Source organism: Thalassophryne amazonica, chromosome 16 (assembly GCF_902500255.1).
Source record: "Thalassophryne amazonica chromosome 16, fThaAma1.1, whole genome shotgun sequence".
NCBI lineage: Eukaryota > Metazoa > Chordata > Actinopteri > Batrachoidiformes > Batrachoididae > Thalassophryne > Thalassophryne amazonica.
The window spans coordinates 5816156-5843733 of NC_047118.1; the positions used below are offsets into that span (position 1 = coordinate 5816156).

Consider the following 27578-nt stretch of genomic DNA (forward strand, 5'->3'; position numbering starts at 1 on the left):
AACACCTGGAGGGACACCGTTAACCCTCTGGGGTCCGAGGGCAGTTCACTCACCTGGCATAAATGTTTTATTATTGCTGTTAACAGCTCTCCCTGCATCCCACAATCAAGTTTTATGTCTCTTTTTTTTCAGGAGAACCTGTGCTTTCAGAATATATATGTTTTTGTTGTGTTTTATAAGTGTAATAAAGGTTTACAATCAAAAATAGGCAAGGAAAAAATAAAGCGAAAAACAATTTTCCACACACATTTATTCAAAACACACAGTAAATTATAATAAACAACTGTTTTGACACTTTATAAAGGTAATTTGAGGTCTTGTGTGAAAGACTGTACAACAAAAAGGTTCAAACAATAAACACAAATGCACATTTTGAACAATATATACAAAATGATCTATGCATTTTGTTGTCCATTGATATGGTAAACAGTGCTTTACACAGAGAAAGCAACAGAGTTATCCAGTAACATTCACATGCAAACTAGTGGAGCAATCCTGATAGTTACATACTCTTTGTTTGCGCATGTGAGATTGTCATCAGAGGCTCTCCACGTGCTCCTGCTTTCACTGATCGCTGTGCATAATGGCACAGGGCACACTGAGTATGTACTAATAGTATGTACTCATTGGAGCACCCAGGGGGCTATTCAAATGGGCCAACTAGTAAAACATCACTCCTGAAAATGAGCTTTGGCTTTTCACGTGAGGTAAATCTGCCCTGTGATTGGATTCTGGAAAACCATGAGACGGTGAACCAATTCCGATTGGACACTCACATTGCGCATGTCATCACACTTCTATGAGGAGTACAAAGATGGCCGATGGCTGGCTCGAAAGTCCGCGGAGTTAACTTTTCAGCAAAAAAAAAAAGTAAGTTTCTATCTCATATCATTCAAAAGTTATTTATAATTTAGTAAAGCTTGGTCTTAGCCGTCGTATATGTCGGCTCCAGAGGGTTAAGCTCCGGTCCTAATGAATACTGAGCCACGTAGCATGTTTATTTTTTTTTTTGGTACGACTCCAGTTATTCAACAAACGTGGGAGAATAGTGGCTCTTAGAGGCAGAATATTCAGCTAACGAGGCTCATCTCTGAGAACGGCGCTAATTTCAAGAAGTTCAAAATTTAGCAACAGTGTACAAATTTAGTTTGTGTACAAGGTACTACAAGGATTTTAGAGGCATGTTTGTGGTGAGAACGAGGCTGTGAACTGCAGCCTGGTGCACGTATGCACACACAGGTTCAACTGTGCAGGAGTGCCTTTTTTTGCACTGCGTGTAAAAAATGTGACATCTTGAATGGATGCTGTGAATTGAAAACCCACACTTTAAAGGGACCAAGGTTGGAGAGTTGGACCAAACCCATGTCTAAACGTGCACCAACATTGCTTTTCATGGCACTACATGGATCATGTGGCTTGACGTGGATCATATGCAGCGACACGAGCCATTCGAGGCTGGATGGGGCTCAAATGACAGGTTGGTTGTGGCTCATTAGAGGCTGATACATGTGAGGTACTTAGAGGTGCATCGAGGCTTAGATTTATACATGGCTCATTATTTGAATAATCATTGACAAATCCATACGTGGCTCATTATTCATGGATTTATTATTTGGTGGGACCGAGGCTTTACACTAATGATGCACATTACAAGCAGCTGTGCAGTGCTGGCACCGAGAGAAGACACCTGATTTCAAAATCGTGTTTTGTTTAGTGTAAGTGTGTGGAAAAGGAAGGTGGCTACATGGAAACGTAATAACACTGTCTGGTAAAGATCATTCCACGCTTTAATCTTGCCACTTTTTGTGCCATTCTGTCAGCTTGAACCACTTTTGTGACTTCTCTTCCTTGTTGGTCTCCATGAAGCACATATTTATTCATAAGCCTTGTGTTGTGTGCATCCATGAAAACAAAAGTGATGCCTTAAGATAAACCAAACTTGATTTTCCGATTGTAAATGTTATCCTCTCTTTCTGTCCCTCTGTTCCCACATTCCTGGTGGGTCACCTTCCTCGCTATCCCCTGCTGTGATTGTGGCTTTCCTCTGCCCTCCATCATCTCCCTGTGGCTTTTCTGGATGCCTCTTTTAGGTAAGTACACTGTTTTACAGTATGACTCAGTCTGTCCTCCGCATCGCTGCAGCTGTTCTTTTCTCTCTTTTTTTTTTTTTTTTTTCTCTTCCGGAACACCCTTTCCCTCATTGGAGGTCAGGCAGGTATTTAGAACTGGACTTGACCAGAGTGCACTCGACAGTTAGCCTCGGGTTGTCCGAGGTCAGTGACTCATTCAGCACAACAGGCTGTGTCACTCAGAATTTGCATTGCTGCTCTCCTTTCCCCCACAATTCAAAGGATTCTTTCCTTTATTTATGGTATCTGCAAAATAAAGGAGTTTTTGTATGCTGTACTAATTAGTACAAGTGCAAATAATACTAGAAGGCACTCAGAGAGTGAGTACCTCCACCAAAGCCACACATTGATTAAACTTCTTCTGGATTCTGGATCCAAAATATGTTTTGGGATAAAATTCAAACTAAAACCCCTCATTTTCTAGGACGCAATCCATCTGCTTACCAAGTTTCAGACATCCTCTCCAAAATGTTTGTGTTAAATGTTATGTGCCAAACAGTCTTCTGTATGTCAGTTCCACGACATATTAATGACAGTCACTGTTGAAAACATTACCTCCTCGGTGGAGGTAGAAATCCTTTCTGCTGTAACATGGTGCATTCATGTGGTCCGGTATGAGCAAGATGCAGAAATGAAATGAAAAAGGCTCTAATCCTAGAATGACCTCACAGTAACACCAGCCTGTTTCACTGCAGCAGACGGGCTGCAGCCACACTGATGGACAAAATGTACTTCAAACTGAAATATTTATAGAAAGAGCCAGATAATCAGGAGAAATGACTATTGAACTATTCTTAAAAAAAAAAAAAAAACCTTGAGAGGGAATTAATGTTGATGTGCACAATTTTATGGTTTGAATTTGATTTTTAAAAATCCAGTGATTATTTTATTTTATTTTGGCTTTAGGTCATTTATTTTAAATATCACATATTTCCTTTACATATGCTGGATCAAAACTTTGTTCTGCCCTACATCCAGGAGTGGGCACACTTCAGTAAATCAGCTAATAGCTCATTAGTAGAGCATTTAGCTTTTCTGATAACCTTAATAAATTATCAATGAACCACTTATCTTCCACTGAATTAAAGTCTTTAAGATTCCAAAGAATACCTTTTAAGTTAATAAAAATATATATTATTATTACCATTATTTCACACAGTGACTCCCCCCCCCCCACACACACACACACACACACACACATGCACCCTGTGTGGTACATGCAGCATCCACTGTTCTGCATACAGCAGGTCTGTGTCACATTTGATCATTCCGCCCTCTGGTGGCCTTACAATACTCTATTGCAAAAATCACACTGGCTATTCTATTTTACAAAAAAGGTGCTCATATGCAAAATAGTGTTCATGCACAGAAATTCTTTTAAATTATTTATTTTTTATCCCTGCTGTCTGTTTTGTAGAGGGCATTATTTCACTGCAGTGTTGATTGGAGCGCCTTGGGGCAACTGTTTGTTGTGATTTGGCGCTATACAAGAAAAAAGTTGATTGATTGATTGATTGATTGCAGCTCACTGGTGGTTTGCAGCCTACAGTTCTCAGGTGGACAGCTCCTTTTTTTATTATTATTATCAAGAACCTTCGGGGACTCCTCATCATCTTCGCTGAGCACAGCTTCTGTGATTGATGAAGAGATTTCACTCAGAGACGCACTAAGCTTGTGTGCTCCGTTGTTGAAGTCCTCATTCTACCACCATGCTCCACTAGATGGAGTTGCATAGTCAATATTGGAGCAATAGACGTTTGGAAGAAAGTCGTGTGTGCGTGTGTGTGTGTGTGTGTGTGTGTGTGTGTGTGTGTGTGTGTGTGTGTGTGTGTGTGTGTGTGTGTTTATGTGTTTATGTCTTAGAGTTTCATCATGTTCAGCTGCTCTTTATGTTTGAGGCCAAAAGTAAGCATTTACTTTTCACAATCTTCCCATGTGATCACCCTCATTGTCACGACATATTATTGTTAAAATCAGCGATGATGCATACATGCATGATGCATGGAAGTGCAAAGAGTGTCACTACCTATTACCTTCAGTCAGCCACCACCGTGCCCTCTGACTTCAGCAACTGTGAAACGGCCTGTCTAGAATAAGCTTTGACAGTGATTTTCACACAGAAAATGAGGCATGCTGTTTAAAGTGCAGCAGCTGGATAATAAGGTGTCAAGGCCTTGAATGGCAAGCTGTGTAAGAATATGGAAAATTAATTATGTTGTGCTTTTTATCCATTGGAGTCTTTCGGATGAGTCAAACAGTGTTGGTTCAAGATGGGGAAATGTAATAAAAGAGTCGAGAATGCATAGTGTAAGTGCATGTGAGGTGTGTCCAACTCTGCTGTGTTGCTTAAGTTGGTGTCGCTGACCAAACTGTTGGGGAAAGTGTAGTGACACGGACCCACAACAGGGGGCGCAAATGAACGGTCAATAGATGAGCCAAAAGGTAACAATTTAATGTTGTGAATGTGCACAACAATTATACAGACAATCACAGAATCTGATAGCAGTCAATACACAAAGGTGACGTGTGGGCAGGCTCGAGGATAGAAGACGTCTGTCCTGAGAAGAGCCGGGACCACACAATTTCCACCGCCACAGAACCTGGTGAATACTGGAGCCGCCAAGTCCCGAATTCCCAGGTGATCACCGTCCCCGACTGTCGGATCTGGTACTGCTGGCGAGGAGCACAAACAGTGAGATGTGGGTGTGTGCACACCCAGTAACAAAAACAGTCAGAAGGTGGAAAGTCACCTCCACCTCTAATCACACACTCGTGCAGCTCCTGTTACACCACTTATCTGGTTTGGGTGTAAAGCGAAGCCGTCGCTGTCCACACCAAACGCCAATTCAGCAGATAAGGCACACCACAGGAAAGCGGCTGCAAAAAGAGTTCAGACTATGACAGTTTTAGATATAGCAGAGAATATTGCCTTCACAGGTAGATGATATCTCGGCAACGAGGTGGAGATGACGTCCGGTCTTTATGGAGTGAGATGATGTAGTGTAGATGGGCGACAGCTGTCAAGAAATAATGAGTGACAGCTGTCACCCCCGGCTGTGTCCGTGGCGGCAGCGCCCTCTCGTGCCTGAAGCCCGCACTTCAGCCAGGGCACCCTCTGGTGGTGGGCCAGCAGTACCTCCTCTTCTGACGGCCCACACAACAGGACCCCCCCCTCAACGGGCGCCTCCTGGTGCCCGACCAGGCTTGTCCGTGTGACGGCGGTAGAAATCGGCCAGGAGGGCCGGATCCAGGATGAAGCTCCTCTTCACCCAGGAGTGTTCTTTGGGTCCATACCCCTCCCAGTCCACCAAATACTGGAACCCCCGGCCCATCCGACGGACGTCCAGGAGCCGGCGCACCGTCCAAGCCGGCTCCCCGTCGATGATCCGGGCAGGAGGCGGCGCCGGTCCGGGAGCACAGAGGGGTGAGGTGTGGTGAGGTTTGATCCGTGACACATGAAAGACCGGGTGGATCTGCAGTGAAGCCGGGAGTTGGAGCTTCACTGCGGCAGGACTGAGGATTTTGAGGATCTTGTATGGCCCAATATACCTGTCTTTGAGTTTCGAGGAGTCCACCTGGAGGGGGATGTCCTTCGTGGATAGCCACACCTTCTGCCCGGGCTGGTAAGCAGGGGCCGGGGATCGCCGGCGGTCTGCATGGGTCTTCGCCCTCGTCCGGGCCTTCAACAAGGCAGAACGGGCGGAGCACCACACCCGACGGCACTTCCGCAGGTGGGCCTGGACCGAGGGCACACCGACCTCTCCCTCCACCACGGGAAACAATGGGGGCTGATACCCCAAACACACCTCAAATGGGGAGAGGCCGGTGGCAGTGGACACCTGGCTGTTATGCGCATACTCGATCCAGGCCAGATGTTCACTCCAGGCCGTTGGGTGTGCGGATGTCACACAGCGCAGGGCTTGCTCCAATTCCTGATTGGCCCGTTCTGCCTGTCCATTGGTCTGCGGGTGATACCCGGACGAGAGGCTCACAGTGGCCCCCAGTTCCCGGCAGAAGCTCCTCCAGACGTGTGAGGAGAACTGGGGACCACGATCAGAGATGATGTCAGTAGGTATCCCATGCAGACGGACGACGTGGTGGACCAGAAGGTCTGCAGTCTCCTGGGCCGTGGGGAGCTTCGGGAGGGCCACGAAGTGGGCCGCCTTGGAGAACCGGTCCACTATCGTGAAAATGGTCATCATGCCCTGGGATGGCGGGAGGCCCGTGACAAAATCCAGACCGATGTGGGACCAGGGGCGATGAGGCACAGGAAGTGGCTGAAGAAGTCCCTGTGCCTTCTGATGGTCTGCCTTGCCCCTGGCACAGGTGGTGCAGGCCTGGATATATCCCTGGACATCGGCCTCCAGGGACGCCCACCAGAAGCACTGCCGGACCGGTGACGATGACGTCCGGTCTTTATAGAGTGAGATGATGTAGTGTAGATGGGTGACAGCTGTCAAGAGATAATGAGTGACAGCTGTCACCCCCCGCTGTGTCAGTGGCGGCAGCGCCCTCTCGTGCCTGAAGCCCGCACTTCAGGCAGGGCGCCCTCTGGTGGTGGGCCAGCAGTACCTCCTCTTCTGGCGGCCCACACAACACAAACGGTGCCCCTTAAAAATCGGTCCACCCTGCCTTCACTGCGCATGCATCATCGGCCACGGTTCAGGGATTATCACCTCGAGTCTGCTTCAAACTGCACCAGTCATCATCTAGCTCAGCGACAGATATCTAAAGCTTTTATACAACAATAACTTCCACATAAATTCAGCATTATTTCATCATAAAAGATAAAGGAAGCGATCAGAGCGCCATGGCTACACGAGCTGCTAGCTCATGTGTTCACTGCTGTCGGGTTGAGTGGAGAGAGACGTCTGGACACAAATGCAGGACTCAAACTCACAGCACTGTAGTTTAAGATCGTTTACTGGTTGGTAAAGCAGAGTCCGGTATACACACACACACACACACACACACACACACACACACACACACACACACAAAACAGTCCAAGATCAGCAAGCAAATCAATAAGGCAATAAGGCATGGTTGAAAAAAACAGGGAGGTTGTCAAAAAACACAATGTGACAAGCAGGGCTAGAAAGAGACATGATCAGTGCTAGAAGCGAAGGCACAAAGCACAACAATCTGGCAGAGAACTTGTGCAACCAGTGAAGGTTATATACAACCTGGTGATGAGCTACAGATTGGAAACAGGTGTGTGGAAAGCTCCAGAGCAGGGTGTGGCCCAGACAGTGTACACCGCCCACCACCAAGTCCCAAGAGAGACAGACTAAAGAGATAGGGAAAGATAAATTTCAACAAGAGAAAACACACAGAAAAACAAATCAAGACTAAACTAAGCAGAATAAAAAGGTACAGATCATGACAACTGCGCATCCGTCATTTTAAAGCGTCCCAAACTTAAAATGGCCTCATTTCTGCTTAAATCAAATCAAATCAAATCAATTTTATTTATATAGCACCAAATCACAACAAACAGTTGCCCCAAGGCGCTTTATATTGTAAGACAAAGCCATACAGTAATTACGGAAAAATCCCAAGGGTCAAAACGACCCCCTGTGAGCAAGCACTTGGCGACAGTGGGAAGGAAAAACTCCCTTTTAACAGGAAGAAACCTCCAGCAGAACCAGGCTCAGGGAGGGGCAGTCTTCTGCTGGGACTGGTTGGGGCTGAGAGAGAGAACCAGGAAAAAGACATGCTGTGGAGGGGAGCAGAGATCAATCGCTAATGATTAAATGCAGAGTGGTGCATACAGAGCAAAAAGAGAAAGAAACACTCAGTGCATCATGGAAACCCCCCAGCAGTCTAAGTCTATAGCAGCATAACTAAGGGATGGTTCAGCGTCACCTGATCCAGCCCTAACTATAAGCTTTAGCAAAAAGGAAAGTTTTAAGCCTAATCTTAAAAATAGAGAGGGTGTCTGTCTCCCTGATCTGAATTGGAAGCTGGTTCCACAGGAGAGGAGCCTGAAAGCTGAAGGCTCTGCCTCCCATTCTACTCTTACAAACCCTAGGAACTACAAGTAAGCCTGCAGTCTGAGAGCAAAGTGCTCTATTGGGGTGATATGGTACTATGAGGTCCCTAAGATAAGATGGGACCTGATTATTCAAAACCTTATAAGTAAGAAGAAGAATTTTAAATTCTATTCTAGAATTAACAGGAAGCCAATGAAGAGAAGCCAATATGGGTGAAATATGCTCTCTCCTTCTAGTCCCTGTCAGTACTCTAGCTGCAGCATTTCGAATTAACTGAAGGCTTTTCAGGGAACTTTTAGGACAACCTGATAATAATTAATTACAATAGTCCAGCCTAGAGGAAATAAATGCATGAATTAGTTTTTCAGCATCACTCTGAGACAAGACCTTTCTAATTTTAGAGATATTGCGCAAATGCAAAAAAGCAGTCCTACATATTTGTTTAATATGCGCATTGAATGACATATCCTGATCAAAAATGACTCCAAGATTTCTCACAGTATTACTAGAGGTCAGGGTAATGCCATCCAGAGTAAGGATCTGGTTAGACACCATGTTTCTAAGATTTGTGGGGCCAAGTACAATAACTTCAGTTTTATCTGAGTTTAAAAGCAGGAAATTAGAGGTCATCCATGTCTTTATGTCTGTAAGACAATCCTGCAGTTTAGCTAACTGGTGTGTGTCCTCTGGCTTCATGGATAGATAAAGCTGGGTATCATCTGCATAACAATGAAAATTTAAGCAATGCTGTGTAATAATACTGCCTAAGGGAAGCATGTATAAAGTGAATAAAATTGGTCCTAGCACAGAACCTTGTGGAACTCCATAATTAACCTTAGTCTGTGAAGAAGATTCCCCATTTCATGAACAAATTGTAATCTATTAGATAAATATGATTCAAACCACCGCAGCGCAGTGCCTTTAATACCTATGGCATGCTCTAATCTCTGTAATAAAATTTTATGGTCAACAGTATCAAAAGCAGCACTGAGGTCTAACAGAACAAGCACAGAGATGAGTCCACTGTCTGAGGCCATAAGAAGATCATTTGTAACCTTCACTAATGCTGTTTCTGTACTATGATGAATTCTAAAACCTGACTGAAACTCTTCAAATAGACCATTCCTCTGCAGATGATCAGTTAGCTGTTTTACAACTACCCTTTCAAGAATTTTTGAGAGAAAAGGAAGGTTGGAGATTGGCCTATAATTAGCTAAGATAGCTGGGTCAAGTGATGGCTTTTTGAGTAATGGTTTAATTGCTGCCACCTTAAAAGCCTGTGGTACATAGCCAACTAATATAGATTGATCATATTTAAGATCGAAGCATTAATTAATGGTAGGGCTTCCTTGAGCAGCCTGGTAGGAATGGGGTCTAATAGACGTTGATGGTTTGGAGGAAGTAAATAATGAAAATCAAAATTAATAAAATAAAATTAATATAATCAAATTTCTGTTCATCTCAAAGATGCTGACCAGATCACTTATATGGGAAACCACCAAAGACCCCTGAAGTGATGCACTGAAGCAGCAATGTAGCAATGTTTCGTATTTTTCAGTGTTTTTATGTTTGTTTGAATTTTTTTTTCAATTCAGTTTTGTTGTAGTTAGATGAGTGAGTGTGTAAACCAGAGTCCATCATGAACCTGCATATTTTAGGTATATATGAATAACTGCACCGTATAAATAGCAGAACACCTTGCTCGAATTTAGACCAGGTTTTTGGTGGTCAAGGATGTCTCGGAAAGGTAAGTTATATAAGTTGGCAACTGGCCAGTTTTATATAACTTGCCTTCCTGAGTTGAATAAAAGCTTTTCTTTATGCTGCATTAACTTTTTTTAAGGCAGCAATTGAAATGAAGTTTTTAAGATGAACACTCGTAATTTTTACAGTGTAGTAATGACTGACCTTGTGGAGGTTTGTGAATAAATATAATGAATAATAATACAATGCTTTATACTTTGATGGAGCAGATAATGGAGCAGATAATTTTATAGCAAAATAGTGTATTTGATGGCACAAATACCAAATCTGGGATGATGAATCCCAAGGTAATAGTTACCAAATGTGAATGATTGACCACTTGAAAAGCCAAGGTGGTGGCCATTTTCCAAGATGGCCACCAAAATGGCCTACTGAAAATTACTTATTGCATAGACATGATCCTATCACAATGGATCTGTTTTACAGCATCAGTGAAATCAAAGATAGCATCTATCAAGCTTGACAGGCAGGACAAGCTGGATGCAAATGCAAAACGCAGGTACACAGCTCAGTGGAGGAAAAACATTCTGATCTTCTGCAATCGATGTACATATTTAAGTCATGTTTCCTTTTTTCAGTGCATAGAGAATGAAGCATTCCCTTAGTACTTAAAGTCTTTATTTCACCAGGAAGCGCTTTTGACATTCATAAGGCTTTACATAAGTGTCTTCAGTTTATCCAGGAGTAACAGGGTGCATTTGCACAAAGTCTGCAGAATGAAAACAAACACGTCTGGCGGCAACATTAATTGCCTTTGGGGAAACTTTTTTTGGTTCTTAAATTTATTGTTTTGTTGAGGCAGTGATCTGCCTTAATAAAAATCTAGTTTCTCTCACATTGATATTCACTATGTTCCACACAAAAAGGCTTTATACCCACCAAAACTGGTAACTGAGACAGACAGATTTCACATCAATGCTCATGTCCATGAAAGTCACTTGGAATAAAATAAACCTGACCGCCTTGTGAGACAGCTGACACTAACAGCTTAGAAGTCTGCAGAAATATTACAGTATTAGCCACAAGAGTTTAGGAATCCTCTCTCTGTATGGCTTCCCAAAAGCCTCCCTGCTGTTTGCCTTGAGATACATTATCGGAGGTGCCGTGGAAGCGTAGTGAAGATTGCTGTGAACGTTTCAGTCTTGCGTGCTTAAAGTAAGCATTACATTCACATGCCGTGAAGTCCATTCCGGGTGAATTTTGCCGTCCTCAGGGATGTGTCGAAGGTAGTTGTAATGGAAGTGCTGTAGAAATTCCCAAAGGGTCTCAGAAGCCAATCACAATGGAATCAGATGCTGCTCAGTCTTGATCCATGATGCAGTTCACCTGAATAGTGCAAAATGGTTGAATAACACCAACAATGGCTGTGGTGTTATAAACAGTAGCAAATCATCACTCAGAAGCATGTTTTCCAATGAGCTTGGATTCAATTCTCTCATTCCAAAACAACTGCCAATGACGTGAAGAGTCCTTTTTTTTTATTTGGTTTACTGCTACTTAAAAAGAAATTCTGAAAAAAAAATAGTTATGAATGATGCATAGTTTTGATCAGAATTTTATACACAGTCATCGCAGACATGACCATCATGACAGAATCAGAACTGAATTTCTTGACAAGTAAGTTCTAACAAACAAGGAATTTGATGTGGTGTTGTTGGTGCATAAACAACAATAGAAAGAAAAGGAAAAAAATTATTCTGTAAGAAGTAAAGGAGTCAAATAGACAATAGGCAAAGCTATGTTCACTTTCAAATAAATATAACATAGTGGAATGGGGCTGTGTAAGGCCTGCAGATGTACAGTACCTTTCAGTGCAGGGATGATCAAACCGAACTTTGTGGGAGTGGGGGAGGATAAATGGGGGTCTCTGGCATTATTTATAAGTCTAGCTGCAGACTGAAAGCTTTTTTTTGTGTATTGAGGTTTTAGTCCTGATAGACCTCAGCCGTTTGCCAAAGGGGAGGGTGACAAAGAATTTCTGTCCTGGGTGAGAGGGATCGGACACTATCTTCCTTGCTCACCTCAGGGTACCCTGGAGGTGTACAGGTCCTGTAGGGATGGCAGATTGTTATGGTCTGTTATGTAGATGATACGCTGCAGTCTGCTCCTGTCCTTAGCAGAGGCTGTAGCGTACCAGACAGTGATGGAGGAGGAAATGATGGACTCAATGATGACATTGTAGAAGTTCACCATCATTGTTTTTGGCAGGTTGAACTACCTTAGCTGCCATAGGAAGAACATCCTCTGTTGTGCTCTTTTGATGAGAGAACTGACGTTCAGCATAGGCGGAATGATTGTACAGTATCTACTACACATTGCCCACAATGGCAAGGACACAAGGGTAAGTTGAATTTTGGCTGTCAGATCTTATTTTTGCCAAAACATAAGTTCTCAAATGAATAAACAGTTGAGAACTTGTCAAACATTTGAGCAGCTTTTGTTGCCATCTATTGGGCGATGCAAGCATTTCAGGGCTTCTGTACATGTCTTACTTGACACCCCAAAAACTACAGTAAAAAAGGGATTTATAAATGTCAGAAATGGAGATCTTTGACCTGTCGGTATAAAAAAAATCAATTTTGAAAGCTTTAGGGTTCTTGAGTTTCAGGATGTGTAAGGTTTTGCCATACAGACAGACATAAGGACAGCGATTTCTGTTGACAAGCACAACTTAGTTGTATCCATCTATCTATCTATCTATCTATTGCAATGTGTAACTTAATGCTAGAAACAGGGTTCATAGCTGGGGCTAACGAGGGCCCAACATTACAGTGAACTGAAAGCAGCACAAAGAGCAGCACCAGCGCCCTTGCTGTGGTGCTGCTCCCAGATTATTTTAATAAACAGTTGTACTTGCACTCATCTGTGCATCCACGGGCCTATTGGTATGATGGTGAGATGTGATCCAGTCTAGTGTTGGTGCATTATCATGAGGCCACAGAAAGTGCCATAGACACCCAACAACGTAAAGTCAAGCACAAGTCAAGTTTTTCCTTGTATACCATAGGGTGCAGTATTAAAATTCACCTGACATAGATGGGTTCACAGTGCTGCACAGCCAGAGATGTCCATTAAGTGAGTAAGTACTATGCCTTTGCACCCTGTGCCTTACTTTGTGCTTACACTATCTGAAATGTAAATAGCAAAGTGGAGTTGGAAACTTCCCAAGTGCACTTGCACTGTGCACTCGAGACCATTAACCATACATTATCCAGATATGGGTACTCTGCTTTAATTTGATGAATTTCTAAAGTGAAAATGTCACCTCACAGAGAACTGTGGCTTTAACATGGTCTTATCTTTGGAATCTGGTCGAACAAAAGACACTGCCTTTTCTCTGTTTGCAAGTCCACTGAAAATTTGCTGTCCATTGCCTTGTTTGCACATCAGTTATTTATTTATTTATTTATTGCAGTTCAGTAACTTCTGTGGCTAAAGTATTTGTTAAAGAAAAAATGTCCCATCAAATGTGGCACCTGTTGCTTCAGTGTCAGTGGAGGTGAAGCATCTAATCACTTATATTTTAAAATGTGAGGCACAAATAATATGTTTGATCAAGTGTGAAGGTGTAGATTTAATAGTACATAATCTATGGCTTTAACGTTTTAATTCATATGTTACAGTGTATCATTACTTTCAATTTCAGATTGTTTGTAAGATTGACTTTTTTTTCTAAATTATATGATATTATATGAAACAGAACGTGACTAACTGAAATTTCAAGTATCAGACTGTTTTCTTTGTGAGAAGAATTCAGAATTTCACTATATATATATATAAAACATATTATAAAACAGCCCCCCCCAGAAGAACAGAAGACTAGGGCATGCCCATAAGCCATGTAAACGCTAATCAAATTAGCGCCTAAAGCTACTGTTTTACAACGTGACATACAGAGTAAAAGTAAGCCTTGTAAGAGAAAGAGGGTCCATGCTGATCATCTGAAATAGACTGACTGCAGATTTAAAGTGAAGCAGTGTGTTTGTCTATTTTAAAAAAACACATGGTCCTCTCGACGTGGGGAGTGACTATTGACTGGGCGGCCGGCTGCTGTCTCTCTGTCTGCCTGGTGTGAGAGGCTGGGCAATTCACAGCTCCATCCCCAGCTACACTGACAAACAGTTTCTGAAAGATCCTCTCAGCAAAGGTCCACTCTTTCTTCTGTGTTTTGCTGACTCGCACTTTTTTGGGCATCACACAGCACTTCACAAACACGACTTAAATAAAATAATAATAATAATAAAGCTGACTGCGAGGCTTCATGTTCAACCTCAATCTGAGATCCATCTGCTGAATTGCAAAGAAAGAGGGATAAAAAAATGCAGGGACCCAGTCCACCAACCTTAAAAAAAAAGGTTACATTTTAGAAGTCGGGGGAAAAAACAAAACAGAAGCCACATCCAACAGAAACCCATTTTTCAGCTTGGGACTCCGACGAGGGCAGTTGCATCTCCTCCACTCTCCCTATCTCTCTGCTTTTAACCTTCAAGTCCCTACTCCACCAGACTGTGAATTCCTCAAAACTATATTGGATTCTGGATCTATTGGACTACTATTGGATTATCCATGGAATTGATCAGCTGGTCTCTGAACGCTATTGACACCATTTTTTCTACAAGAAGGTCAGGACCGGGGGATCCTGCCTGCCCAGATGGAACGTATCCTGCGGGCTATGTCCTCGACTCCTGGAGTTCCTGGCGTGTGGCATGCTTGGCGCCTTTCTCCATTGAGGATGTCGAGGATTTATTCATTTTTGGTCTCATGGTAGCAGGGCTGGTACTTTTTGGCTTATGTGCTGCCCTGATCTTCCGGAAAAATGGCAAGATGGCGGCATGAAGAACCACGGGCCCTCGCTTGTCCGTCATGATTAACGAGGTTGGCAAGGCAGTGCATTCTCAGACTGCGTTGACTCTTGAACTCAGACGCAAATTGGATGACACGTTGGAGCTGATGCGTGCCTTGCAGTTGAAGCTGAAGGTTTCGGAGGCCGGTGAATATTCTTAATTCAATATTGGGAATATTCTTAATTCAGAATTGGGATTTGGCTATGCGAGTGGAACTGTTAATAGTGTTTTTCACTGCTTGGCTGCAACACTACAGGCTATCTACCATCAAGGTCAATTGCCCACTGTTTACCTCCAGAGGAATTTTTCCAGGCTCTGGTGAGATTATTCAGCTCCAATCTTATCTCAACCCACAAGGACAATAAACTGACAGACTTCCACATGGACTGAAGCATGCTCCAGTTTTCTCCTCTCACCTCTTTCCTACCCCTCCCTTCCTGTGGCTGGCCTCCATTCTTTCCCAAGCTGGCAGGCAGCGATAGTTGCAGCGGCTACCAACACACTCACATCGCCTCAATTGGAAAACGGACTGTTTCAAGTTTAGTGCACATAAACAGTGTCAAATGTATATGTGTTGTCCTAATTCTGATATGTGCCATTATTACGGTAAACAAGTAATAATTATAGATCAATTGCTGTTTGTATGTGGAATGTGAGTGTGGAAATCTGAAAGTTCTCCATTGAGGGATGAATAAAGGCTTATCTAATCTAATCTAAACTAAACATCCCATTGCCATTTCAGCAAAATGTCAAGATTTATATGCAGCTACTTTGCTGTTTGTGTCCAAATAAAGCTTTTTGCATGGGGCGCTCAGGTTGTCTGGATTTTTTATATTTATCTATTTTTTGATCCAGCACACCTGTTTTACACATCTTGGATGTGCCTGTGTCTTCTGATTTACTAAGATTTTGGCACAGAGACATTGTACCATTGCTTAGGGAGAGCCCTGGACTATTGATGTTGTTTTAAAAATGTAAAAGTACTTTTTATCCGATTGCTCGATTAATCGCCAGAATAATCGACAGAATACTCGATTACTAAAATAATCGATAGCTGCAGCCCTATAACCAAGTGAGTGGTCTGTATGGGGAATATCAGACCAAGGTGTTGGCAGTACAGACCAAGTGTCACAATTAGTTTATTTTATATATATATATATATATATATATATATATATATATATATATATATATATATATATATATATATATATATATATATATATATATATATAAACAGATATAAAGATGCAAATTTACAGTGTCACCCGAATATGCTGCTGACTGTGTTTGGCTCATTTGCTTTCTTCACGTCCACTAACTTAACAGATGGTCCGGTCGTTAGCTGGTAAGCTTTCAATCTGTGTGTTTTTTTCCGATGCTGTTTACATATTTATGGAGCATGTTCATGTTCTACTTGGTTTTTCTGATCGTGTTTTTAGTTTCCTGGTTTTTAACGAAAATATGTGTTGTGGACCGATTGTCATGGTAACTAGTCCGATATGGGAAAATATTGGACCTATATAGACATTTTATTTGGAACCTGATCCAAATTCTTGCACCTCACTGCTATTTGTATTTTATTCATTTATTTATGTACTTATTTTTGACTTGCAAATGGATGGATTTTAGCAAACATATTCTCATTGCTGTAAAAACACAGTAAAAGTCTTTGTCTTGGCACAAGGCCTTTTACATAAAAATGTTTTTATTTTGAAGCAACTTTAGCAACATGAACTATCTGAGATCTTGCTATCTTTGCTACCAGTAGCAGAGACCGGCATAGTGCTGTTATATCTACAGATGCCAGAACTTGCTCTTATGTATGTGTTTTATTTTTAATTTTTTTTCATTCCCTGAAGAATTGTTTCATATTGTTAAATTGCTGACATTCAGTATGATAGAAGAGGGCAATCCTGCTCTGTATTTGAAAATATTGCAGCCCTTTGTTCAGTCCTGAGCCCCAATGCAGTTGCCAAATCTGCTTACCACTACTTGCATATCACAGCTGGCACCCTATCAATTGGGATAGCAACTAACCAATTGGTAGGAATGTTATCAAATGTGTCCAGGCTTCTGATCCTCTCTCCTTCAGTGGTAAAACCCTGAGTAAACCCTCTTTTGATGTGAATGCCTCAAAAATCTATCTGTGCAAATATCAGCTGTGCAATTTTGTTCACTGAATCGTCCGTCTGCACAGTGATGAATCCTGAAGCATTTGTCACTGATCCAAGTGACATACTGGCAGTTGCATTTTGGATCTTGCGCATATTTTTATTGTCTCTCAATAAACTGTCAACAGTTGCTGGCATTGCCCCAGTAAACACTTCTCCATTATTACATTTTTTTTTGTGTTTGTCTAAAAGATGACTCACAGGAAACGAAACCTCTGCTGCAGCTCTAATTTGGTCCAGTGTCTGAATACGTTGTTGCTGTTGGGCATCACCACCTCCAACTGACCTAGTTTGCTGACATGTTGACAGCTTAAGATGGTAGTCCTCCAAGTAATTTGCGGTGTGATGTTGTGTCAGTTGCTCCCCCCTTTCTGTTTTGGCCGGAGATACATCTTGGTTTCAGATAAGGTTGACAGTTTGGTCTTTCACTAATATAAACAAAAACTTGTCTTCCCTTTCTACATGTCAAGTCAAGAATGGGAGCATCCACTACACCAAAGAACAACCTTGACTCCTGTATGCCAACCAGAAACCAATCCATCCCCATCTGTTAAAAGTAACATTCATCTTCTGCAGCCAGGCGAAATACTGGTCTCCTCTTGGCCTTGTCCAGCCATTCACTTTCACTTTCACTTTATTTATTCAGTGTCTCCAAAGGAGCAATGAGCTGTACAGCAATGGGTATACAGAAAAGCACAGAATAAAAGAAAAGAAAAGAAAGAAAAGAAAAAAACACACCAAACATTCAGTACACAAGGGGGACACAGTACAGACCTGGATCGATGGAAAAGGAACCGAGTTACCTAACACGATTTGCCATCAACCCTATGTATCTGCTTCTCTCCTCCGATCAGCATTCAGAACAGAGATAGCCACAGGTACAAAGGAATGCTTATATCTGTTACTCCTCACTGTAGGAAACCTAAGCCTCGCTCCAGATGGCAAAAAACAAAATTCACCATGGAGAGGGTGAGCCATTGGAGTCCTCAACACCATATGCTGGATCATGTACAGAAAAAAGTGCTATATGGCCAAAATGTCTTAGCTGATGCTCCCTCACAATGAAAGTGATACTTCTCATCTGTGTTTCCCAAAGTAACGGCTCAATTAACACAGTCATTCCAGTGGTACACATGGATACTCAAGATATCCAGCTGCCCCCTTCCGTCACACATCTACCCATTGTCTTCTAGATTCCATAAGCTCTTCACTCGTATCTTGCCATCACAAAGGCAAAGATCCAAGACACTGGAATGCCAACATCGACAAAAGTGAATGTCTCCACAATGTTAACATTTTCATAGAATACAGATACACGTCGGGTATTAATGTTCATAAATGGTTCTGCCAGTGTGGCATTTACCATTGCTATATATGCAGACAGGGGAAAAAAAGAAAGGAAAACAGAGGGTTGCAGAGCACTCCAAGAGCAGGAGATGAGAGAGAGAACAGAGCAAAAAAAGGGGCCAGAGAAAACCCTGTTCTACCTTTTTAAAAGGGACTGATGTCACTAAACTCCGCCCATTCAGGGTGTGTAATTTCACAGAAACTTCACGTGTTCAGAAGGGCATACAAAAATGATTCAGCTATTTAAACACATTAACTATTTTTGTATATTATTTGTTCTAAGACACTCAAATGGATTCATATTATTAATAGTCACTTAAACACATCCTTTGGATAAACAGAATACTTCATCATCAACATATTGATAATGCAGAAAGATCACACTTAAACACACATCAGTTACAAGGAACGCATGTCAGTAAAATGTAATAATTATATGCAAAGCATTTTGTTTGAATAATCAATGCAAACAACATTAGAAGTTTTTATATATGAATAAAACAATACTGATGCCTTTTTTATTTTAAGCAAAGGTCTTTTCTTTTACTTAGATGTAAAAATAATAGCTTGTTGTCAAGACTCAAAATTTTATGCCCAGGTCTTATTATGGGGGGAGAGCCTCTTGCACTGTCTGGAGAGTTCTGGCCTTGATGTGAGGCCATTAATGTGGGTTCTTTGGGCCTGGGGAATTCCAGATTGTGACGTGAAGCCATTATAATGTCATGTAATTCATAGTGACCGAAATTTAACCGATAAAAAGACAAGGGACTCCTTTTAAGAACTCTGAGTTACAGTTCTGTTTTTGCTGTGAGGCACAGTGTTGAGGCCCAAAGGGATGTCTCCAAGAGCTTATCTACAGATCTCCAGGTGGCACAGGAATTTCTCAGGTGGGAGTGAAAACACAGTCTCTGTCCTCAGTTCCAAACCTCAGGTTTTTGTTGAGACAGCATTAATGTATTTATTTAATTAGGGCGAAATGAGGTCATGTGCTACAACACCATAACGTCTGAAGGACAAAAATGTTAAGTTGAAAATCTACAGCTGACTGAACTGGTAATGTGCATAAGGTGTGTTTGGAGGAAACAGCTGACTGATTTTGCAAAACAGTCCCTCCATCCCTACAGTGAAGCATGATGGTGACAGCATCATGCTGTGGGGATGTTCTTCAGCAGCAGGAACTGGGAGACTAGTCAGGATTGAGGAAAAGATGAATGTAGTAATGTACAGAAACATCCTGATTCAAAACCTGCTCCATAGCGCTCTTGACCTCAGACTGGGGTGACGGTTCATCTTTCAGCAGGTTAATGACCCTAATCAGACAGTCAAGATGTCAAAGGAGTGGCTTCAGGACACCTTTGTGAATGTCCTTGAGTGACGCAGCCAGAGCCCAGACCTGTATCCAATTGAACATGTCTGGAGGTGCATCAACAAAGTATTGAGCAAATGGTGTGAATACTATGTACATGTGATTTCTTAGTGTTTTATTTTTAATATTTTTTCAAAAATTTCCAAAAAACAAAAACCTTTTTTCATGTTGTCTTTATAGGACGTTGTGTGTAGAATAAAATAAACCAAATAAACAAAATAAATAAACCATAAATACCATAATAACCACAAATAAACCAAATAAATAAACTCCCTTTTAGAATAAGGCTGTAACATAACATGTGGAAAAGGTGAAGTGTTGTTTCCGGATGCACTGTATTACCCAGTAATGTCCAAAATCAGAAGATAAATAAATTAAAGAAAACTTAAGTTTGACACCAATATCTTTCATGTCACGTATCCCTCATTCAAAAGTCCTCCTACTCAGAAAGGTTGTATTAAAATCATACCAGATCAGAAATACAACAACAAAATTAACTGTTAAGGGAATAAAAATACATTTTTCATACCTTGTCATATGACATGTACAAGCATTTTGATTGGTCAACCATGGACTTAAGAACCACTTGCTCAAAAAATATGGAATTTAGTATTTCTTGCACTACATTTTAGTGATCAATGATCATATTTCAATATACAATACTGGAGTACTTATTTTCAAAATGTTTTGGCAACAAATGATGCTCTGACCTTTATGAATTACATTACTGGTATCAGGTCATTTCTATGTTTTCATTTGGAAAGCCCATTGTAACCATGTATTTATCTTGCCAACAGTATTTTTGCCATCAGCCCAGTTTTTCACTCAAAACTCAGTATGACATTACCCACTTTACATGGTCAGTCGTCCCTCCCCCAGCAGTCACAGTAAGAACCAGCAATTACAATTTGTAATTTTTACTGTGTATCTACTTGGATCATAGTCCAAAGCTCTGCAGTAATAAAGAGGATCCTGACATAACCCAAATTATATAGAGCGGAATAAAGACATAATTGGACCATAAATATCTCATGAAAGAGGTTCAACCGGGGAAAATTAAACTTTACAAGCATTCCACTTGATGAAAAAGACTGATATCCATAGAAAAACTAATGTGCTGAAAAGTCATCTTAATCTACAACACCTACTGAAAAATTAACTTCACGAGTTAACTCTGCCAACGAAGTTGGGCAGAGGTTTTTTTTTTTTTTTCTCTCTTTTGTTTGTTTGTTTGTGAACAGCCTGGAACCCACCCACAATTTGTCATATATCATTTTTACAGATAATTCATATCCTGATGGAAAAGAACTGATTAAATTTTCCAGATCATGTATTAAAGTCAGGAAAAATCAGGGAAAATTGTAAAAATCCCTATCCTTTAACTTTGAACAAATTTTCAAAATTCATAACTCTGTCAAAAATGATTAATTTCTTTCATATTTGAGAGCATTATGTAGAGTGCTATCCTTCATAGACTGTAATCTGATTCAGATCCAGATCAAACTTTGTAAGATTTTGTGCCCATCTATATATTTATTGTTGTGTGGGCCGCCAGAAGAGGAGGTACTGCTGGCCCACCACCAGAGGGCGCCCTGCCTGAAGTGCGGGCTTCAGGCACGAGAGGGCGCTGCCATCACGGACACAGCCGGGAGTGACAGCTGTTACTCATTATGTCCTGACAGCTGTCACTCATTCTTCATCATCCCACTCCATAAAACCCAGACGTCATCTCCACCTCATCGCCGAGATATCGTACTTCAATGGAGGTAATATCCTCAGCCATTTGTGTTTACTTATAAGCTGTATATTGTGAGTGTTTGCAGGAGTACCGGTCCCTCTTCCTGTGGAGGCTGAGTGAGTGCAGGACGGCACTCTTTTCCTCTGAGGGATCACTGTAAATTCATCAGCATATTGAGTGAGAGGTGGAGGTGGCATTCCCACCGTTGTTGTTACTGGGTGTACACACACCCACACTTGACTGTCTTTGTTCTTCGCCAGCAGTACCAGATCCGACAGTCGGGGACGGTGATCACCTGGGAATTCGGGACTTGGCGGCTCCAGTATTCACCAGGTTCGGTGGCGGCGGAAATCGTGTGGTTCCGGCTCTTCTCAGGACAGACGTCTTCTATCCTCGAGCCTGCCCACACGTCACCTTTGTGGATTGACTGTAATCATATTCTGAGATTGTCTGTGTATTCGTTGTGCACCTTCACAACATTAAATTGTTATATTTTGGCTCATCTATTGACCGTTCATTTGCGCCCCCTGTTGTGGGTCCGTGTCACTACACTTTCACAACAATTTATAGCCAAGTGGTCTCTCTCTGTGTGTGTGTGTGTGTGTGTGTGTGGCTTTGATCATGGAGAAACTGTTCGGTATTGTTATGTATTTTGGGTCAAGGATGAACACCGCTAAAATAGAACGTTGATAGGACTAATATTTTTTGTAGAAACTACAGATATTAGCTAACAACACTGAAAGATGGATGTTGATATTTACATTCGGGACTCGCACACCAATTCAACAGAGGGCGGTAAGTCATCTATGTATTAAAAGTGAAATTGTGTATGTGTATACGAGGTCTGTTAGAAAAGTCAATTCAATCAATCAATTTTTTTTTTATATAGCGCCAAATCACAACAAACAGTTGCCCCAAGGCGCTTTATATTGTAAGGCAAGGCCATACAATAATGATGTAAAACCCCAACGGTCAAAGTATCCAACCTTATTATTTTTAAAAAAAAACATATGGATTTGAATCATGTGTGATTACACCAGCCAAGCTTGAACCCTCGTGGGCATGCAAGAGTTTTTTCACGCCTGTCGGTGACGTCATTTGCCTGTGAGCACGCCTTGTGGGAGGAGTGGTCCAGCCCCCTCGTCGGATTTTCATTGCCTGAGAAGCTGCTGAGAGACTGGCATTTATCCGGACATTCCACTGTTAAAGGAGATTTTTTTAATGAAAGACGTGCGGACGGATTGGCGCGTCGGCTCGCAGCCGGAGCGGCACGCCCGCCACAGGAAAAACACCTCCGTTGGAAGCCTTAAGGACAAGTTGGAACATGCCCTGCTGTTAAACAATTTCTCAGATACTCACTGAACTGAAAGCCACCAAAAGCCGACTGGATTTTACAAATGGTTATCAACACAGAGGTGTTTTTCCTGTGCCGGGCGCACCGCGCCGGCTGCGAGCCGACGCGCCAATCCGTCCACACGTCTTTCATTAAAAAAATCTCCTTTAACAGTGGAATGTCCGGATAAACTGCTGATTCCGACCTCTTCTGAAAGTTCTCTGTTCTCTCACGACGTCCTGGGACAACAGAGGCTTAAATTTGGAGGTTTTCAGCTTGAAACAGGATGACGACGTCGCCTCGGAGCGCTGCGCAATGTTCCGCTCCGTGGGAAGTCCTTACAGCGATAGAAACAATCCAAAATCTCTCATCAGCCGTTAAAATTTTCACCGAAAACCAGCTGAATTTCTCGAATGGTGTCCACTCGGATGTGCCCCACAGTTTTTGAAAAAATTTTGATGAAGCACAGCGCCAGTCTCTCAGCAACTTCTCAGACAATGAAAATCCGACGAGGGGGCTTGACCACTCCTCCCATAAGGCGTGCTCACAGGTGAATGACGTCACCGACAGGCGTTCAGGCTTGGCTGACGTAAAAACATATGAATCAAATCCATATAGTTTTTTAAAAAATAAAACGGTCGGTTTCTTTTCTAATAGACCTTGTATGTGTATGCTTGATTTTATTTAGTAAGTTCAGTGTAAGTACATAATATAATTGTAAATACACTAATAATACATGGATGACACAAGAAAGTGAAAACACTTATTTCCACTGTGGTCCATTTAAAAATCAAATGACAAAATAGAAGTTATAATGAAACAAAGTAATAATAATAATAATGATAAATTATTATTATTATCATTGTGTGTATATGATAACAAGAACATAAGCAATTTCTAAATACTTTAGGACAGTAAATTAACATAAAAATGATGTACTTAACAGGAAATAAAAGGGCTGAGTTCTTCCTCTAAAAACCATTCAGGTCTAAGTTTTTAAAACCATTCATTTACATTATATCTTAATCAATCATGCCCCAGTCACTCTCAAATTTGAACATAAGGTGCAGACTGGCACTCACTATCACCTGACAAAGTTTGATCTGGATCTGATCCAGATTGTGGACCTTTGAATTTAATATTGAAAAGTCCATTTAGTGTACATTTTGCATTATATCCCAATTAACATCCAAGTCTCGTGCTGTGTGAGTTCAACACAGCAGCAATGGAGGTTTTTCTTTTCCCAATTCTTTCCTTGTGTGTGCTTTTATATGTGTTCATGTACCGGACCAGCTTATGTGTGTTGTTGTTTGTTAAGTGTGTCATGAATCCTTGACTCCTTAAAAGTTCCTGAATGACTCTCATTTTTCTTTTTTGGATTTACCCACACCACCAAATTTGGATGGAGTTTCCAATTTTATGCCTGTTTTTTTTTAACCTTCCAGTTATCAGTGGGAGGTTTTTTTTTTTAATATGTGTTTATGTACCGGGCCGGCCTATGTGTGTTGTGTGTCGTTTGTTATGGGTCGGTCTTGGTTTGCTCAGCCCTGCTGTTGACCAAGGCAGGGATGTACATCTGGAGCTGGCCCCCGGGCGCCTAATGGCGACTTCTGCTCCTACTGGCAATTAGGATGGGTTAAATGCAGTAGACACATTTCATTGTGCAGGGAACATGTTCTTTTGTGCATATGACAATAAAATTCTTTTGAATCCTTGAATTTGAATCCTTTGAAACCATGTGCCAAAAAGCAATGATGAATTGTGCACAGCAAAGATAACCAATGTTCTGTGAAAATGATCTGAAAAAGAACTTTGACACCAAAAAGCTGGAAAAAACCCTGTTCATGCACTAAATACATACTCCTGACATTTGATCATATCTAAGTTATCTCATGAGAAGTCACTTCTAACAGGACTGTGATCTTGAAAATTTTTTCCAAGGTAAACAATTTTGTGGAATTGGAAACTAGTGCTGGTGGAGGTTTGCTCTCACTCTTATAACAGGAGTGTAAAATGCCTAAAATCAGCAAGGAGATAAACGTATCTTTAAAAAAAAGAAATTACATGATGTACAGTTGAGGAACTATTTGTCTTCTTTCATTACGGTGAAAAAAGCACCGTAATAACTGACAAAATGTTTGGTGATAGGGGACTGAATGTGTGAATATTTGTCGCACTGTTGGCTTATGATAGCCCTGCAGCGCACCGCGCACAGGACACATGTCGGGTTGGACACATGTGTTAGTGGGGGGGGCACTCTGTCATCCACGTGTGTTGCTTTGCAACGCCACAGTCGTGGGGACACTTAGACAAATATCACATCCAGCTCGAAAGTGGTCCCTTCCTCACAATATTCGTCCAGACTGCATGAATGGCCTTACATTTTCTAAGTGTCCAAAGAGTGGTGTTAGATGTTTGTGTGTGTCACCTGGAATTTGGCCGACACCTGCCGTGAGAGGGACTGAATGGGCTCTCACAGTGCACATTCTGTCTTTCGGCTGCTTGTGTGCGCGAAAAGTTGTACCGACAGGTGTACGAGGCATTAAAAGTGGCTCTGATTTTTCAAAAATGGCATGCAAGTCCTTCATGCACTCATCGGCTTCAATCCTGTTACAGTAGTGTTCAGAATAGTAGTAGTGCTATGTGACTAAAAAGATTAATCTAGGTTTTGAGTATATTTTTTATTGTTACATGGGAAACAAGGTACCAGTAGATTCAGTAGATTCTCAGGTACCAGTAGATTCAGTAGATTCTCACAAATCCAACAAGACCAAGCATTCATGATATGCACACTCTTAAGGCTATGAAATTGGGCTATTAGTAAAAAAAAGTAGAAAAGGGGGTGTTCACAATAATAGTAGTGTGGCATTCAGTCAGTGAGTTAATCAGTTTTGTGGAACAAACAGGTGTGAATCAGGTGTTCCCTATCTAAGGATGAAGCCAGCACCTGTTGAACATGCTTTTCTCTTTGAAAGCCTGAGGAAAATGGGACGTTCAAGACATTGTTCAGAAGAACAGTGTAGTTTGATTAAAAAGTTGATTGGAGAGGGGAAAACTTATACACAGGTGCAAAAAACTATAGGCTGTTCATCTGCAATGATCTCCAGTGCTTTAAAAGGGACAAAAAAACCAGAGATGCAAGAAAATGGAAAACAACCATCAAAATGGATAGAAGAATAACCAGAATGGCAAAGTCTCACCCATTGATCAGCTCCAGGATGATCAAAGACAGTCTGGAGTTACCTGTAAGTGCTGTGACACTTAGAAGACACCTGTGTGAAGCTAATTTATTTGCAAGAATCCCCCGCAAAGTCCCTCTGTTAAATAAAAGACATGTGCAGAAGAGGTTACAATTTGCCAAAGAACACATCAACTGGCCTAAAGAGAAATGGAGGAATATTTTGTGGGCTGATAAGAGTAAAATTGTTCCTTTTGGGTCCAAGGGCTGCAGACAGTTTGTGAGACGACGCCCAAACTCTGAATTCAAGCCACAGTTCACAGTGAAGACAGTGAAGCATGGTGGTGCAAGCATCATGATATGGGCATGTTTCTCCTACTATGGTGTTGGCCCTATATATCGCATACCAGGTATCATGGATCAGTTTGGATATGTCACAATACTTGAAGAGGTCATGTTGCCTTATGCTGAATGGGTGTTTCAACAAGACAATGACCCCAAGCACACTAGTAAACCAGCAAAATCTTGGTTCCAAACCAACAAAATTAATGCCTCGCAGATGTGAAGAAATCATGAAAAACTGTGGTTTTACAACTAAATACTAGTTTAGTGATTCACAGGATTGCTGAAAAAGCAGTTTGAACATAATAGTTTTGAGTTTGTAGCATCAACAGCAGATGCTACTATTATTGTGAACACCCCCTTTTCTTCTTTTTTTTACTAATATCCCAATTTCATAGCCTTAAGAGTGTGCATATCATGAATGCTTGGTCTTGTTGGATTTGTGAGAATCTACTGAATCTACTGGTACCTTGTGTCCCATGTAACAATAAGAAATATACTCAAAACCTGGATTAATCTTTTTAGTCACATAGCACTACTATTATTCTGAACACTACTGTATGTGTGAAGGGGCCCCAATGATGGGAATTACTTGTGAATAAATGAAGGTAGTTTTTTTTTTTTTTTTAAGTCCCTCAGTGTTTGTCTGCTCTGAGTTTGTTTCTCAGTCTGAGCTGGAGGATCCTGGCACTTTGTCCAGCCACTAACAACAAGAACAAAAACAACATGCTAAATTACACTGTTAACATCACCAACAACATGATGTCCTTCATTATGAGCTGCTGAGGTTACAGACGCAGGGAGATGACATCATCCTTTCAGAATAGTTCTCTACAGTAAGTCACAAATCTGGAGTTTTCAGATTTATGTAATTTGACAAATATGTCACTCAAAGAAAATAAAAATACATAAACTGAACTGATTGTTTTACACAAATTAAGTGTAAAGTAACGTTCAATGGCATCACGTTCGACGATGTCTTGATGACATCATTATACTGTAGTGAGTGTTGTCTATTTCAACTTGCTGAAATGGATCAGTTTTTGCTGCTCAAATATCCACAAGTGGAACTGAAAAGAAGTGAAGTCTGCATCGCCGAAAGAACTACTTGAGGAACAGCAGTGGGCACGGCCAAACCAGTGACCCGGTGTCACTCCTGGCAGTTAACCCTCAGAGAACACGGGCCCTGGACAGGAACCAAATCATTGATGCTTTTATGTTATGATGATGTCAATGGTTGGTGAAAGATTTTCTCTTTGCCTGCCGTTTGCATTTTCTCCCTGAGGCTATAGGCCACATGTTTAGATCTGTGGATATTTGTATTCAAGTGTAGCCTAGTTTTGTCTGTGATTTTGTTCATTTTGCAT

At 41.5% G+C, this 27578-nt stretch overlaps 1 protein-coding gene across 1 annotated transcript in view; it reads left to right on the forward strand.

Annotated features, from left to right (window-relative positions):
- asic2 (acid-sensing (proton-gated) ion channel 2) overlaps positions 1–27578 on the forward strand; it is a 1153097-nt gene that overhangs the window by 439320 nt on the left and 686199 nt on the right. The window lies entirely within an intron of this gene.